Source organism: Equus przewalskii, chromosome 14, assembly GCF_037783145.1.
Source record: "Equus przewalskii isolate Varuska chromosome 14, EquPr2, whole genome shotgun sequence".
NCBI classification, from domain to species: Eukaryota; Metazoa; Chordata; class Mammalia; order Perissodactyla; family Equidae; genus Equus; species Equus przewalskii.
The window spans coordinates 75,273,431-75,284,273 of NC_091844.1; the positions used below are offsets into that span (position 1 = coordinate 75,273,431).

General features: G+C 40.3%; 1 long non-coding RNA gene across 1 annotated transcript; it reads left to right on the plus strand.

Moving 5' to 3' along the window:
* The first annotated feature begins 517 nt into the window (after nt 1-517).
* On the plus strand, nt 518-1,769 carry LOC139075641 (uncharacterized). The gene is made up of 2 exons (XR_011526253.1): nt 518-671; nt 1,354-1,769. It is a non-coding gene; the product is annotated as an uncharacterized lncRNA (long non-coding RNA).
* Nucleotides 1,770-10,843: the final 9,074 nt, after the last annotated feature.

Genomic DNA, 10,843 nt, shown 5'->3' on the forward strand with positions numbered 1-10,843 from the left:
CTAGAAAATTATTGCGTTTTTTTGGTGGTATCCTATTTCCTTGATTTTTCATATTCATTGAAGTTCTGCATTGCTGCCTTCACTTTTGAAGAAGAGTCACTCCTCCAGTCTTTACTGACTGGCTTCAGTGGAGAAATACCTTCATCTGTGTGAGGGATTCTGAGGCTTTCTTAGACCTTTTCTATTGATACTCCTGCTCCATACTTCTTGTTCCCTCTTGAGGGAGAGTTCCTAAGATTGTGTGCCTTCTCTCGATCCTTCAAAGCCAGACTTGGTGCCAACAGCCTCCCATTTGCTTTCCCAGGACTGTGCTGAATGCTCAAATTTGTGTGCTTTCTCACAATTCTGGAGAGCTGGGCTGGCTTTCTCTGTGTGCTCACTAGCTGTCTGAAAGCATTGCTCTTGCTGCCATAGGGGACATGATATTCAGGGAGCTGGTCACAGGGTGGGGTGTGTGTGTGGGTGAGGTCACAGAGCATTGGGGGTGCCTGCAGACCACTTGGGAGGATCCATTGGTGAGACATTCACAGTGGTTTATTGGTGGACTTCCTGATGGAGTCTGCAACTCTGTTAGTAGGATCCATGTCCCTTTGATGCCTTCCAAGAGCTCTAGCTGCTGTTCTCCCAGCTACTTCCCTCTCCCGGGTCATGCAGTCAGTATTCTGGACAGGGTGAGAAAGAACTGAGTCTCTTTGGCAGCAACCCGCACATCTGGGAAAGCTGTGTGATCACTCACACACTCTCACTTTCCTTCATGGGAGAAATCATGGGTCAAGAAGGTCTCTCTTGGCACTGAGCTGTGCCATCTTGGGGGAGAAGTGATATGGGTAAAGTGAAACTGTTCCTTTTACCCTCTTTAATCCTTATTAATGCATCCAATCTAGGATTTTTTTTTTTTTTTTTTTTGCTCCAATGATATGATGGAACTTCTCTCCTTGATTCCCAGACTTCCATAATGGCACTCTTGCCTAGGAGTGATCGTCTAAATTGGTATTCTTTGGGGGTAAAATGGTAGAAAACTCTTATTCTGCCATGTTGGTAATGTCGCTCTTCTTAACAATTATTTCTTGAGCACTTATATGTCAAGCACTGTTCTGGGCCCTGGAATTATAGCAACATAAGATAAAGTCCTTGTGGAGTTTGTCTTCAAGAATTGCATCAATTTCATTATTTGTAAAACAGGGTTAAGAAAAATATATGCCTAATTAGTTGTGAAGAGTAAATAAAATCATTCATATAATGAGCTTAGCCTACTGCCAAGCACATCATAGTTTTCAATAAATATCAGCTATTTATGTAGAGATCATACACGGTGGGAAGTGAGCCTAACTCTTGACTCTTTTGGAACTGCAGTGCTCCAACATGGGGAAGGGATGCTGGATAATCCAGAGAATGTGGAAGCATGCCTTTTCCAGATCTGAGATTGAAATATCACAGCTAGAATACGGTGGCATCATGAGGGCAATGACAGGGCCTCCCGAGGAGCGAGACCTGGAGGGCACACACCAAGTTCATCTACTCTTCCAGCATATGCTTCTCTGCTCTGATTGCCCAGAACAGCAGCCAGAGGGGAAGGATTCCACACTGCAAAGCAAGGAATCATTGAGGACCAAAATCAATGTTACACAAGTTTCATTGTGTGGAGCGCATTGCTGTTTTTACATTTTGGTTTGTCTAAATGATCCACTGTATTAGATGCCTATCTTAAGTTCCTGCACCTCAATATGCAGTATTAACTCCAATAAAAAGACATGCAACTGGCCCAAGGCCAACAGAGTTTAAGAAATGTAATATTTTATATGCCTCACATTTTTGAAAGCTGTTTTTTGTTGAGGAATGGGGTAACCACCACCGGACATTTTACTTTGCCTTGGGGATACAATTCTGAGAGTTGGAATTTCTACCATAATTTGGCTAATCTGCTCAGATTCAGCATCTGTAACTCCTTTAAGTGGCATTTAACATTATGACAGGAAATCTTTACTGTTTTTCTATCATAAAGAAACATTAGTAGACTATACTGTATTAGGTACTCAAATTGGCTTACCATCTATGATGAACTGTAGAAGTGGAGACAGATAGTGAGTGGAGCACGGTTAGTCCTGCATCCTGCAAGGGTGACAGGCCTGTAGCCTGCATGTTGAGCCCACAGATCAGGGCTCAGATCAGGGCTAGAGCTCCCTGAGATGGCAAAAATGATTTCTTTCTCTCAGGTTGGTTGTGATGCTTGAGTGAGATGATACGAGCAATAAACCTGACACAGCATAGGTATTCACCAAAACCAGTCTACTCTTCCTTTTTATCTCCTGTTATATGAATTCAGTTTTCTTCAGTATTTTTTTAAAAGCCGTTATACATTAAACAACATTAGTTTCTTATTCCTAGATGGAGGGTATGGCACATAGAAAGTGACCACTGGGAGTTTGAGGGATAAGTTGCTTGTGGTGCTTGTTGTAAAAGTGTTTCCCATCCCAGTCCCTTGTTGGCAGCAGTAGGGAGTGGGTTTGGAGATGGGTGCTGTCTCCCTGCTCTTGGTCAGCACATGCAGACAGGTCAGACTTAGCTGGTTAGGCTCTTTCCAGGTAAGGCTCGTGGGAGAGTTGTTCTCATTTTGTTATTTGAGCCATTTATTGCACATTCTTTGCCTTTCAATCCAGCTTTCAAATAGCTGGCCATATTCTGCATGCCTGGAACAGTACCAGAGTTTAGAAATTCAGGGAAGAATTAGAAACGTTCCCTAGGAAGTCAACAATTAAGTGGCAGAGAATACAAACACACATATATAAACATACACACACTCATGCATAGATATACATATGTCTCATATGTGTGTGTGTTTTGGGAAGTAGTTTTCTGGGGGAACGAGAAATACTCAACGTGAGAGATCCAAAGCTGTGAGTGTGGCGACCATATTTTATATGCCAACATTAGGATCCAAAGAACATAGCTTCATAGAAAGTTAAAGGAATGATGCTTAAAGTTAGGGTAGTTCCAGAATCAAGGCTGCCTCCTTAATAGATAGTTCTTGTCCTCAATAAGTTTCCAGTCTAGTTAGAGAGATAGTTATTTGCATATCCCTGGATAAAAGAGACTACAGCTCTCTGTGATGTGACATAGAGGCAAAAGGAGGGCCCAGAGAGAGAGATGGCTGCTCAGAGCTATGGGAGATGAGGAAGGGGAGGGAGAGAGTTTAATATCAGAGAGTAGCAAAGGCCTCTGGGAGAGTGGGAAGTGCTGGATCTGGAAGGATGCTATAAAAAGGCCTGGCTGCAATCTTGTGTAAGCAGGGAGATCAAAGAGCCTTTACTAGATTTAAGATAATAAGGCACATATCCTTGGGGAGTCAGGTGCTTCTGTGGCCAAGGACTTTGCAGCTTGCCTGGCTGGCTCTCAGCAACATGGTTGAGAACAGACATGCGGGACTGATTAGAAAACTGCTATACTTGGGAAAAAACGTAGACATCAGAGACATAGAAATGAAAACATGCAAGCGTTTGTAAATGGAATGTGCCTATCATTGTGGTTTATGTGCCCCGGAGACCTTGTGAGCAACCTGTATATATTTCTTCAGAGGTCCCTTCTCTCTCCTTTGCACAATGATGACTTTTCTTGGATGGCACCTGATGGTTATATTTTCTTTTCTGAGATGGGACCTTCTTTTCACTGGTTGTTATCAGGAAGTGAACTGTTGCTCCACTAAACTCGAGCTTCATCAGATTCTTGGGAGGAAACCTTATGTGTTTATGTAGGGGTCGAGATGGCATAGCAAAGGGATCAAGAACTCACTCTGGAGGCTTATTATTGACATTTGGAAAGTTACTTAGTATCTCTGAACCTTAGATTCTTCATCCTTAAGTGGAAATAATAATACCTATCTTGCAGAGTTTTTGAGGAGACCAAACATAGTAACAAAGAGATTAGTACAATGCTTGAAACATTTTAGGTATTCATAAATCTCACCTGTTATTATTGCTTTTTTGGGTACAAGCTGGTGTAATATGGGTACATGCTGGGTATAGTTAGAACACACTTAAAATCTTTTGTGGGGGGCACACAAGCATACACATTGCTGTCCGTAGTGCTGAACTATCATTACATGTGGCGTGGCTGTCACTCCTAACCTCAGGCCACTGTCGACGACTGCTCAGTCTCTCCCAGGAATTCTGAGCCAGAAATGCTGAATGAAGAGACCAAGATGATAGAGAAGCAAACTAATAGTGGCTTTTGGATAAGTCACTGAGAAATTTCTATGGAGAGAAAAAGAGACATTTTAACTCTTTTAGATATTTATATTACCAAAGAAAAAGTCCAAGCCGACACAGCTGAAAATGCTGATCAAAGTAAGACGTGTGTTATGTGATGGAGGGCTGCACAAGTGTTAATGTGAATAATGAGTTTGGGTAGTTAGCAAAACCCTAGAGAGGCAGAGATTGTTTAAGTGAGGTACCATTATCAGCTAGGTTAAAACAACATTTTAGTAGATACTTGAAAATTTTGGCTTAATAAAATATTTGTAATTTTCACAGTGCCACAGAACAAATAAAACCATTACTTTATAATGTGTGTGGTCAAGTTCATGTAATATTGAAAATTTAAGCGCACTTCTGAGTGTAGTTAAGTCTTTTGGAGAATCAGAAGTTTTGAAGGGCAGGTATCTCCCATATTCCTTTACTTGGATACTCTGGAGATGATTCTTGGTATCTTGTTTTCTCTGCACTGTCATTCTCCATTTCCCTTTCCTTCTCACAAAGGCCCAACCTGCTTGAACAGCTTGGCTAGCGTGCCTCCTAATGTCTTCCCATTAGTCCATTCTTCCTTCCTTCCATCCATCCATTTATGCATCCATCTGTCAATTAACCAGTTACCAAACATGCAGTTATTGAGCATGTACTGCATATTATATCATCTGGTACTCTGTTGTGTGTTTTGCACCAGGGGAGTAGCTTGTCTAATCTACCTGTTATCCTGACAAACCCTGACCTTTGACCCAGTCCCTCCAGAATCTGTTGGTGCTGCATTTATCTCTTCATTCAACAGCCTTCCTCAAACATTTACTATAAGCCAGATACTATTCTAGTCAGTGGAGATACAGCAATAAATACTGCTATCTAGTGTCTGGATTACTGAAATAGGCTTCTGATCTGTTCTGTTTTTACCATTGACCTCCAGCAGTTCCTTGTCAATATAGCCAGAGGTCCTTTTAAACCTAAGTCATGTCATGTCATTTCTCTGCTCGTAGTCTCCCAATAGCTTCCCATTTCACTTAGTTGGGGGTAGTGGAGGAAGTGATGAGAAGAGTCATATTCTCTATATTTTGAAGGTGTAGCCTGTAGGACTCACTGCCAAATCAGACATTGGGTATGAGCAAAAGCGAGGAGTCAATAATATCTCCAAGGAACTTGACCTTTGGCAACGAAAAAGATAGAGTTACCAATTACTGAGTTGGAGGAGACTGACAGGAGCAGATTTGGAAATGAAAATTCCAAATCTGTTTTTGGACATGACAATTTTGATGTACTTATTTGGCATTTAAATGGAGATCATGAGCATGCAGTTGGATTTAGAAGTCTGGAGTTCAGGCTGGAGATAGACATTTTGGAGTCATTAGCGTGTAAAGGGCATTTAAAGTCACGAGTCTGTATGAGATTGCTGATATAGAGAAAAAAAAAGTTCACAGAACTGAGTTCTAAAGCACTCGTCATTTAGAAGGTGGGAAGATGTGGAGAGACTCAGGAAGGAGACTGAATTGGAAAAAGGGAAGAATTTGGAAGTGGACCAAGTGAATTGTATCTAGGCAAAAATATATTTCAATAAGGAGGGTGGAGCGAGGGCTGAATATTATGGAAATCACAGGAGGTCCTGATAAGAGCTGGTTTGGTGGAATAGTCAGGAGTCAAAACCTGACTAAATTGTATTCAAAAAGAGAATAAGAAGAGAGGAGATGAGACAGAGTAATGACAACTCTTTTAAGGTAACTTGAAATATGTGAACGAATTTCATGATTTTCAAAGGGCTAGACATGAATAAACCGTGAATAGCTTTGTTACTGCTGTGTTGTTCTAACGTTTCCAAATACTGCATTGGCCTAAAGAGAGATAGGCATCAAAGTGTGAGTCTCTCTCAAAACTAGCTAGGAAGGTGTTGAGTCCGTAAAAGGCTGCACCCCCTATAGCTTCTCTAGAAGTAACTCAAAGCCTGTCAGTAATACTGAGTTTCTTAAAACAACACCACCACCAACAACAATAACAGCAACAACTAATAATAGTGCTTTAGAGTTCTCACTCTACCCTAAGCGTTATACTGGGTACATGTCACGGATTATCTCCTTTAATGCTCACAACCCAGTGAGGTCGATATCGCTGTTATTTCTGTCTTACAGACTTAGTGGCTTATAGGTAGAGGTGTAGTCCTTTGGAATATTTGGTGAGACCCTGATTTTTATTACTTTTTCCATTTGGCATTATTTCAAGACCCTGCTGAAGAGCAATGATGTGAAATGGTTGTTAAGACGTGAAGTAGGGGATAAATAAAGGCTGTTTTTCCCAAGGGCTACCCTGTGGATTGAGACCTCACTCTTCCTTCCTACTTCATTTCTTACTCATATCTCTTGGGAATACAGATGCCATTTTTAATGGATGCTCTTAGGCCATTAATAGACAAAGGGTGCCGTCTTGGGGGGCCTTGTGTGGTTGTGGAAGAGGCCTGTCCTGCTCGCGGTCCATCTCCTCTTTGACTCTCCCTCTGATGCCTGTGGCTCTCCTTGCCTCTTCTAGAATGAAGGGCTTGCTTCATTCGGAAGGAAGCAAAGTGCAAAGTGAGGTCACTGGTTCCTGCTAACTCGTAAGACCTTAACTTTCAGAAACATTTCAGAAATGTTTCCTAAACATTTACAAGAAACAAGAGGTATTTTGATAGGCTTATAAACTTTATTTAGTTTTAACAAATACTGAAGTTACTGGTTTACTATACCGATAGGAATTACATGTTGTGCTATAAAGTCAAAGGCCAAAATAGTTCAGATAGCTATGGCTCTAATTAAGACGTCAGCGCACAGTGGAGAGTGGGGGAAGTAACACTGCACAATCTATGGTCTATTCTTTTAAAAACAGTTTAGCTGCTCAAGTTCCAGTCATTTAAAAGAGCCTTTTATGGAAAACTTAGAGAACATTGGATTCATTAACAGCAATTACATGTTTCCATGAGTAGCAGCTGGATCTATTGAAAGGGCTGGACGAACAAGTATGAATTGACCATGACCTCGAGAAATTAGCGGTCTGTTTGAAACATGTTAGTGTAACAGTGGTTTTGTACAGTAGCTTTAACCTTTTTCTCCTTGGATGGGTTTAAGGACTCATATTTTCCTTTTGCTTGCTTACTAGCCTTTTCTCCTTAGTTTACATGTATACATATACACTTACATTTCATATTGTATTCACACATTGTGTAATTTTCTCTTTACTCATATTTCAGTGCATGTTTTTGTTTGCTTGTTTTTATCCTGCAATTGCTATTCTTATGGATGGAAATGCATCTATAGTTATTGTGTGTTTTATCCCAGCTTTATTGAGGTATAGTCGACAAAGTATATATATTTAAGATGTACAATGTGATGATTTGATATACGTATACACTGTGAAATGATTACCACATTAAAGCTAGTGAACATATCCATCACCTCACTTAATTACCTTTTAGTTATTTTTGTGGTAAGAACACTTAAGTTCTGCTCCCTTAGGAAATTTCAAGTATGTAATAACTATAGTCATGCTGTACACTAGATCCTCAAAACTTATCTCATAACCAAAAGTTGGTGCCCTTTCACTAACATCTCCCCATTTCCCCCACCTGCCAGCCTCTGGCAACCATCATTCTGTTCTGCTTCTATGAATTTGACTTTTTTAGATGCCACATATAATTGAGATCATACAGTATTTTTCTGTGTCTGGCTTATTTCACTTAGTATAATGTCCTCTAGTTTCATCCATGTTGTCACACATGGCAAGATTTCCTTCTTTTTTATGGCTGAATAATATTCCATTGTGTGTGTGTGTGTGTGTGTGTGTGTGTGTGTGTGTATCACACTTTTTTTATCCATTCATCTGTGATGAGCTCTTAGATTGTTTGCATATCTTGGCTATTGTGAATAATGCTATTGTGTTATTCCTCCAAAAGACTGCCTCAGACTTCACGTCCCCTACTAACCCAGTACGAACAAGACCAGAAGATAACTAAGATATTTAAGGAGGGTTTTCTTTACTTACTTTCACTCTGAAAAGTTTTTGGAGATGAAAACGGTTAAAAGCATCAAGGAAATAAATGAGCTCTATGTGATTCTGGTTTCCCATTATGTCATCCTTAAGGGATTTTAAGGAGTTTTTAGATGCTTGTTATGAAAATTACAAAATAAATATTATTTTATCACCATTATTTTTTATTCCTCTTTCCTTTCCCCTCTTCCTTCTTTTTATCTCTTTTTCTGCCTCCTCTTTATTATTATTATTATTTTAAACTAATTTATTTATTTTGGATACAGCACCCCTATTCTTTTAGAGTTATTTACAGACTCCTGACTATAAAGAGTCTTGAGTGAAAAACTCCCCAGAGTTGTAAATGTCTTTGCTCTTTCAGCACAATCATGTCAAAAGTCTTTTTTGGCCCTTGATATTGATCAAACACACTTTCCAGTGCATTTCACAACTATCCAAAGCACCTTCATGTAACAAGGCTTACCATTTTTTGGTATGTGTCTCTACTCCCAACTCCCATTGATGGGACGTGTCTAATGTAAAAGGAGCTCTGGGGGTAGAATTTAAGAACTTGGATTTGAATCTCTTCTCTGCCACTTATTAGGTATTTGATCTTGGACAAATCAGTTAATCTTTCTGTGTGCCTGTTTCCTTATCCATAAAATGGGGATCATAATATCTAGCTCATATATTTGTGCTGATTAAATGGGATAAATTTGATAGAAGAAAAGTTCATTGTAAATTATAAAGTTCTATCTAATATTAATTATAATAGTAATAATAATTTAATTGGAAAAAAATCCTTCTGTTGAGAACTAGAGTTTTTCACATGACACAGCCTATTTTAAGTGGTATGGTATAGTTAGACCACAATTTATGTAACCATCTTCTAAATTGAGCAATTAAATTGTTTCAGACTATTTGGGCCTATAAAGAACACTGCATTTGGCATGCTTATGCACAAATTATTTGTCTCCCCATTTCTGAATATCTCTTTGGAGTTTGGCTCCAGAAGGCCAGGCTGTTCTTGCAGGGCTGCCATTGCTCTGGGCTCCTGTCTTGTCAGCTCCGCTGCCCTGCTCTGTTTATCCGCTGGACTAATAATGCCCTTTTGCTCTGGGAGATCTTGGTGTAAGGAAAGAATAGGCTCTGCTTTGAGATCGCATGGGCAAAGCAAAGAACAAGGAGAAGGAGGGCACGGCGGTCTCTGGGGTGCATGTTCCTGCCTAGGGTCCCTTTTGGGTCCCAAGGGCTCTCCCAGCTGGGCCTTATAGGATTACAATTGAATTCACTATTCAATCTCTGCCAGAGAGAGCAATTCTGTCTGTTCCCCTGCTCCCCGCCCCTCAATGTTGTATCCAAAGTGAGGAGTGGGGGCAGAAACCCTCCAGGCTGTTAGCAGCTCTGTCTTTGAATGGCCTGTGAAATGTTAAAGAAGACCTGATTCGCTCCTCCCTGGGTGCATATCACCTTCTTCCTTTGGATTTTATAAAGAACCTGATCCTCTTTGCCTGAATGGAGCCAAATAAACGGGAGTCTCAGAGGAGGTTGATGGCTCAGCCATAGAAGTCCCACAGCGACGTCTGGTTTTGATGTACTGCTGATGGATACGATCAGGCTTAGAGAACGAGATCACTTTTGCCAGTTTGAGAGAAAGGTCATGTTTTTAATTTAACTTAATTTCCTACACCAAAGAGAATTTTCAATAGGATATTCGACTTTTGCACCTTTAATGAGACCAGATGCTCTGGGGCCTGCAGCAATGAAGAGAAAACAGATTTTCTAGTTTACACTTCCACTTTGTGCATTTTCTAAATTGGGCGTGTGCAGTTCCTGTAAGGATGCCATTCCTCATGGGCGTGTCTCTCTTTCTTTCTCACTTTTTCCTCTTTCTCCCTTTCTCTCTCCGTCTTCCTTTTGTTCTTCCCATCCCTCCTTCCTTCCCTTTTCCTTTCTTCCCTTCTTCCTTTCCTTCTTTCCTTCCTCCCTCCCTCCTTCCTTCCCTCTTCTCTCTCCCTCCCTCTGTCCTGCTCCTTCTGCTGCTTCTCCTTTTTAGGGTTATCCTTGAGCACTTAACATGGGCTAAGCAACGTGCTTAGAGCTTTACAAACACATATTTAATTTCCATTTTACAGAGGAAGAAACCAAGACTCAGCAAAGTTAAGTAAGGAGTGTGGTATATCTTGTGTAGTGGAACGATAAACTGAATAACGTGATCATTAAAGCTTGGATGCTGAAACTAGATCATCTGGCTTCAAGTCCAGGTTTGACCATTTATCTGTAGTGACCTCGGAAAAGTACTTAACCTTTTGACTACTCGTCTATGTTGATTGTCTTGAACTTACAAGTTTAATTTTATTTTTAATGATGACAATTATACATACAAAAGGGCATATGTATGGTTTATAGACTAGTAAAACAAATGCCTGGATACCTTTCAACCAGATTAAGAAATAGAACATTGCCCATACTTTTGGGGCCTTCCATGTGTTGCTACCTATGGTAACGCCTATCCTCACTAAAACCCCAGAGCTAACTATTATCTTGGATATTGTTTTTATGTTAATTTTCTTGTTTTTCTATACGTGCACTATGTA